General features: G+C 46.2%; 1 protein-coding gene across 1 annotated transcript in view; it reads right to left on the reverse strand.

Moving 5' to 3' along the window:
* STX7 (syntaxin 7) overlaps window positions 1-4,943 on the reverse strand; it is a 60,579-nt gene extending 55,636 nt beyond the window's left edge. The window contains exon 1 of the mRNA XM_055433073.2: window positions 4,825-4,943. The gene's annotated coding sequence lies outside the window, so the exon portion shown is untranslated. The remainder of the gene's footprint in view (window positions 1-4,824) is intronic.
* Between the last annotated feature and the right edge of the window lie 1,057 nt (window positions 4,944-6,000).

Consider the following 6,000-nt stretch of genomic DNA (forward strand, 5'->3'; position numbering starts at 1 on the left):
AAAGTTGTGCAACCTCAACACTGCTAGAACGTTTCCTTACCCCCCAAATAAAGCTGATACCCATTAGCAGTGACTCCCCATTTCTCAACAAGCTCCTAAGCTGCAGGCCACCACTCATCTATTTTATGTCTTTACAGGCTTGCTGGTTCTGTACATTTCATATTAAAGGCATCATACAATGTGTTCTTTTTGTGACTAATTTCTTTTTCTCAGCATGTTTTCAAGGCCCATTCATGTTGCAGCATGTATCGATTCTTCCTTCCTGTTTACTGCTGCTGCTAAGTTGTTTCAGTCCTGTCCGACTGTGAGACCCCATAGAAGGCAGCCCACCAGGCTCCCCTGTCCCTGGGATTCTCCAGGCAAGAACACGGGAGTGGGTTGCCATTTCCTTCTCCAGTGCATGAAAGTGAAAAGTGAAAGTGAAGTCGCTCAGTCATGTCTGACCCCTCGAGACCCCACAGACTGCAGCCCAACAGGCTCCTCCCTGCATGTGATTTTCCAGGCAAGAGTACTAGAGTGGACTGCCATTGCTTTCTCCCTTCCTGTTCACTGCCAAATAATATTTTACTGTACAGACAGGGGCAACGTCCTCCTGGCTCACTGATCTTTCTTTCTCCTTTCCCTCTATCAACTAGGCTCACAGCTTACACGAACACACTAGATGAGGACGTGTTCCTCTTTCTTTTTTATGTACTCTCTTGGGGGTGCTCTTCCGTCCACACACACACACAAGTGAGTCTCACATCCACGTCTCCAAGTCACACTCTTCATTCTCTGTAGTGTCTGTCTCTGAAGCTGCAGGAACTCACCAACTGCCTTTGCAACTGCCAGTGGAACTGGCAAAAATGGGAGGTCTTGACTTTGAGGAAGACACTTAGCATTTGGGCCTGCTGCCAGGATCCAAATGAGATAATGAACATCCAGGGACCAAGAGCTTTCCTACTCTACACAGAAGAAAGGAAAGCTCCGCTCTCGCATCTTCAGGAGCAACATCAACAGATCATAACAGCAACATCACCTTCCCTGCCTCAGGACCAGCCGACCACAGGATTAGCCGAGGCCCGCTTTCTCCCCCAGAGGGGAGTGTGATCACTGAGTCCTGTGGACTGCCACTCCGTATTGTAGCATTAACCTTAACCCTCAAGACTCAACAAGCCTAAAATAAGCCTTCCCACTGTTTTCATTTATGGTCTCCCTTTCTGCTCTTCAGAGAATCAACCAAATAGCTATAAACTACCGGTTTTCCTCATCCCTTTACTCAAGCGCCGACATTCGAGGAAGTTCCTGCTGGTGAGACAACTAAGCGTCATTCATCCAAAAGGGCTACCACTGTTGGACTGGTTGGCATTTCCTTAGAGGAAGGGTGCAGTGGTGAGTCTCTTGGCTCAGCTAAGAATGAAAAGAAACTGTGATCGATGGAAGGGAAAGGAAAACTTAACAAGATTATTGCTAGCATTATCTCCTAAGCATTGTGTTTAGGACTTCCATGTTTATTTTCTAAGTTGATTCTTCCACCAAGCCTACGGAGATTGGTACAACAATAATTATGATTTTTCACACAAAGAAACAGGCATAATGAGAATAAGCAACATGCTTAATGTAAGAAAAAGAGCTAAAATTTGAAACTAAATCTTAGAGCCTACTATATCTTAAAACACAAAACCATGCTGTTGCTGCCCTGTACAACAAAATTAAGGACAGGTAAGCCCACTCAATTCAGAAACACCAAATTTACCACCTTTCTGCAGACCCTGTGTGAAATCTGGCTAAACTCAAGGAAGATGGGGAAATAGGCCTGGGGTGACTTCATGATGAATCATGCTAACACAGCTGCATAGCTTCCTCATCTTCTCTTATTCTGCTCATAGTGGTATCTAAAAGACAACAGTGATTGGCTCTCATTGATGAGCTATGAGAAATAAAGGGTCCAAACAACCAACTATTCTGTAAAATACATAGAAACAGATAGACAGCTAACTATAAACTGATTGAAAAGCATATGATCTTTGCACACAGGTTATATCAACCAAGTTACTCTGATGTCTGCTTTGCACGTCACTCTCCATCCAGCATGTAGCCCAGAGCTAAAATGCACAAAAGCAATCATGCTGTATACTTCTAAAAGCCCATTCAGAATTCCAAGTTTTATGGCTCAGAATAACTATACCTCATTATCTAAACTTCCACTATCAAGTGTCTGCACATGTGTGGCCACTGGCTTGGACAGCTCACGGATGGAACATTTCCATTTCAGCAAAGTTCTACTGAACAGTGTTCACCAAACATCTCAAAAATTAGCATTCAATGAGGAAATATAAACATTACAAAGGGAAAGATGGGAAGAGGGGATCAAAGTGCAATACTTGTACTGAGAATCTTCAGACTGTTTCTAAACAGCACAAATAAAAGAACAAAGGGGATTTTTCAAAGGAATCTGGAGCATCAAACATTATTCCTAGTTACTACAGGGCGCAGTGCAGAATCCTTAAGACTCCCATTAACATAAAGGTTATGCTCTGTAAATTCAGTGTGGATAAACCAATAGAAATAGTTTATAGTCAGTTTCACTTTCTTAATGGTGAGCATCAGCAGTACTTCCCTCCAACCTGTGCTCCAAAAATGATAAGTTCATTTTTGAAGGGCAGGTTTATTTTGTTTGTTTTTGGTGGTTTTTTTTTTTTGGTCTATTGCGTAGATTGCTCTATTTTCAGTATCTGCATATGTAATAAGTGCTTAATAAATATTTGCAAAATAAATGTACCTATTTCCTAAGAACACACACTCGGTATGAGGATTAACATAACCACTGCTAAGACAGTGAACTCGAGGGCTTTCTTTCAGATCCAGGATGTCCCAGACTTATCGCTGCCTTGGGTCACTGCTCCATGCTATTTCCTCTCCCTGGAGGGCTCGTCCCATGACCCCTGCCCCCTCCCTCGGTGACTTGCTTTTTCTCCCAGAAAGGCGGGTCACATGGCTGGAGAAGTATTCTACAGCCACTTTGATTTGAAGTGAGAAGTCACCATTCTGCCCCTCTGCTGATTTAACCTACTGCATCATCATTTAAAATGATCTAGTCAGTACATCATTTATTATCTATTCCTACCTCCCGAATATAAAAATGAGAGAGACAAGTCTGCTAGTCTTGTGGAATTCACAAGTGCTGGGGCCATAGAGGATGTTCCACAGATGTGAGGGTGATCACTCTACTACAAGCATGAGCACTGTCAACATAAGTTGCATTAACTGCATTTGTTGGCTCAGCTCTTCCATCCACTAAATTATCATACTATCTCGGTTTGGTCCACAACACCAAGAATTATTTTTCACCCTTTCATGCACTAAGCTTTCAAATTAAATGGAATTACAGCAAAATTTACTCAGACTTACTGCAGGTGTTCCATACGATTTATTTTTTATCCAGCAGCCCCTGGCTAAAGTTTGAGATCATAATCAAAATGCAGACTGATTTTGAGATCAGGAACAGCAGAAGTAAGATATCTGAAGAAAAATGTAGATGTTACTGCTTCTTCAGAAAATCTGAACTAGAGCATAATTCTTAACCAGTCAAAAGTCTGGGACAGGGACAAACTTCTCAAAGCAGCCTGCAAAGCAGAGGCCTGTCCACATCACAACACACAGTTTAACACTGCTATAAGTCTCTGCCCTGGGGGGTTAGGGGCGGTGATCAGAACAACTCCAGAAGACAGGTACACCTCCAATATCACTGAACAGCACAGCATTTCATAACCATTTCCTTTTCTTCCAGATGCTGTGCAAGCTTTAATGATATATAATTATGGTCAGAATATGTTGATCTGAATTAAACAAAAATTAACGTATGTCTATAAGAGCCAAGCAAATGTAAGAAACTTGAGAGGAAAAAAAATATACACCATTTGACTGGAAGGGCATTTTTTCCTTTTTTGTCTGAATTTAAGGAAAGTAACAACTTAAAAAACAAGAGGGGCGGGGTAGGGAGGCATCCTGGAATATTTTATGTACCTGCAAAGGGCTTTGTGAAAGCCAATTAAGGGCAGGTACTCAGATGGTAGAAGAATCATTCTACAATGCAGGAGACGTGGGTCGGGTAGATCCCCCGGGGAAGGGAATGGCAACCCACTTCAGTATTCCTGCCTGGAAAATTCCACGGACAGAGAAGCCTGGCGGGCTTGAGTCCATGGGGTCGCTTAAGAGTCGGACACGAAAGAGCGACTATCACTTTCCTGCACTGAAAAGATCAAAGAAAGGCTGCATGTCAAACTCCCCTTGCCAAACCGAAAAGCAACCACGATGAGCTTTCGAATAAAAAGACGGCTCCTTTACTACAGAAATATATGTCTTCAGTTGTTCCGTATTCGAGAGGAGAACTTCAAACCGCGTTTTCTAAATCCGTGCGTTAAAAAGAGGAAGAGGTCAACTGGTGTCCAGCCCGAGGCAGAAGCTGGATTCCAGAGCTGGGCCGGAGCGGCTCGGGCACCAGCCCCGCCCCGGAGCGCGCAGCCCGCCGGTGCGCCTGAGCGAGCGCGGCCGGGGCGGCCGGGGGCGGCGGCGAGGCTGCAGCGCAGCCGGCGCTGGGCGGGCCGGGCTGGCGGGACCCGCCTGATCGGGCAGCGCACCCCCGCCAGCCCGCGGGGCGTGGGGAGCAGCGCGATCGCGGGGCAGGGTTAGCGCCGGCCCTCCGACTCCCGGGAGCCTGCCGCAAAGCGCAGGGGCGGCGGCCACCTGACAACGCGCACAAAAAACAAGGTGGCGCGGCAGCCACGGGGACACCCGCTTTCGGGGCGCCCCGCCAGGGACACCCCCTCCCGAGGCTCCTCTTACCCCGACCTCCTCGGCTTCCTTCTCCTTTGGCCGCGGGGACCCAAGGGCCCCTGAGCCCCCAGCTACGATTCTCAGCTGATGGGTGGTGGCGCTGGAACGCCCACTGCGCATGCCCGCAATACCTCCCAGGGAAGGAGGCGGGGCTTTCTCCCCTCTCATTGGCCAGTGGAGCTGAGTGACCGCTGCCTTCCCCGCCCCCTCTGGTTCTAAGCTAAGGAATAGGGGTTCCTGCAAAATTACACAGTACATAGGAGGTGTTCTTTGAGCTCTGAAGTGCGGATGGCGAACGTCCTAGTTTTCGTGTAAAAAACAAGAGGGAATGGAGAGCTGCTGTTTTCTTTATCGGGTGATTTCGGCCTCCCTAGACTTCAGGCCGCATCATCAACTCATGCCTGTCTTGTTTCCCAACACTTAACTCTACAGTAGACCGGATTCGCAGGTCCATTTAAAAAATGCAAGCGTATAAATATGCAGTTCTTGCAGTTCTAACAGGAACAATGAAGGAATAAACGAAGAGTAATTTCCTTGTGCTCTCTTAGACAAGTTTTCATAGCATCCTTGAAAGGCAGGAAGTAGTTTTCACAGGATTTGAAGTGAGCAGAGAATGTTCTTATGATAAATATTCAAATATAAAGTAATCGTTAGATGAAAAGCATCAGTTGCTTCAGGTGAAAGAAATACCAAATTAATTAATGAGGTCTTTGTATTGGGGCTTCTCAGGTGCTGTAGTAGTAAAGAATCTGCCTGCCAATGTAGGAGACCCAAGAGATGAAGGTTCGATCCCTGGGTTGGGAAGATCCTCTGGACTAGAAAGTGGTAACCCACTCCAGTATTCTTGCCTGGAACAGTCCATGAACAGGGGAGCATGGTGGGCTACAGTCCATGGGGCTGCAAAGAGTTGGACCCGACTGAGCACAAAGCACATATTTGTCTTTATTAAGTCAACAGCATTTTCTGAAAGGATCATCAGTTCAGTTCAGTCGCTCAGTGGTGTCCGACTTTTTGCGACCCCATGAATCACAGCACGCCAAGCCTCCCTGTCCATCACCAACTCCCGGAGTTCACTCAAACTCACGTCCATCGAGTTGGTGATGCCATCCAGCCATCTCATTCTCTGTCGTCCCCTTCTCCTCCCTCCCCCAACCTTTCCCAGCATCAGAGTCTTTTCCAGTGAGT

Source organism: Moschus berezovskii, chromosome 10, assembly GCF_049115385.1.
Source record: "Moschus berezovskii isolate FMDL1 chromosome 10, NW_MosBer_1.0, whole genome shotgun sequence".
In the NCBI taxonomy this organism is placed as follows: Eukaryota; Metazoa; Chordata; class Mammalia; order Artiodactyla; family Moschidae; genus Moschus; species Moschus berezovskii.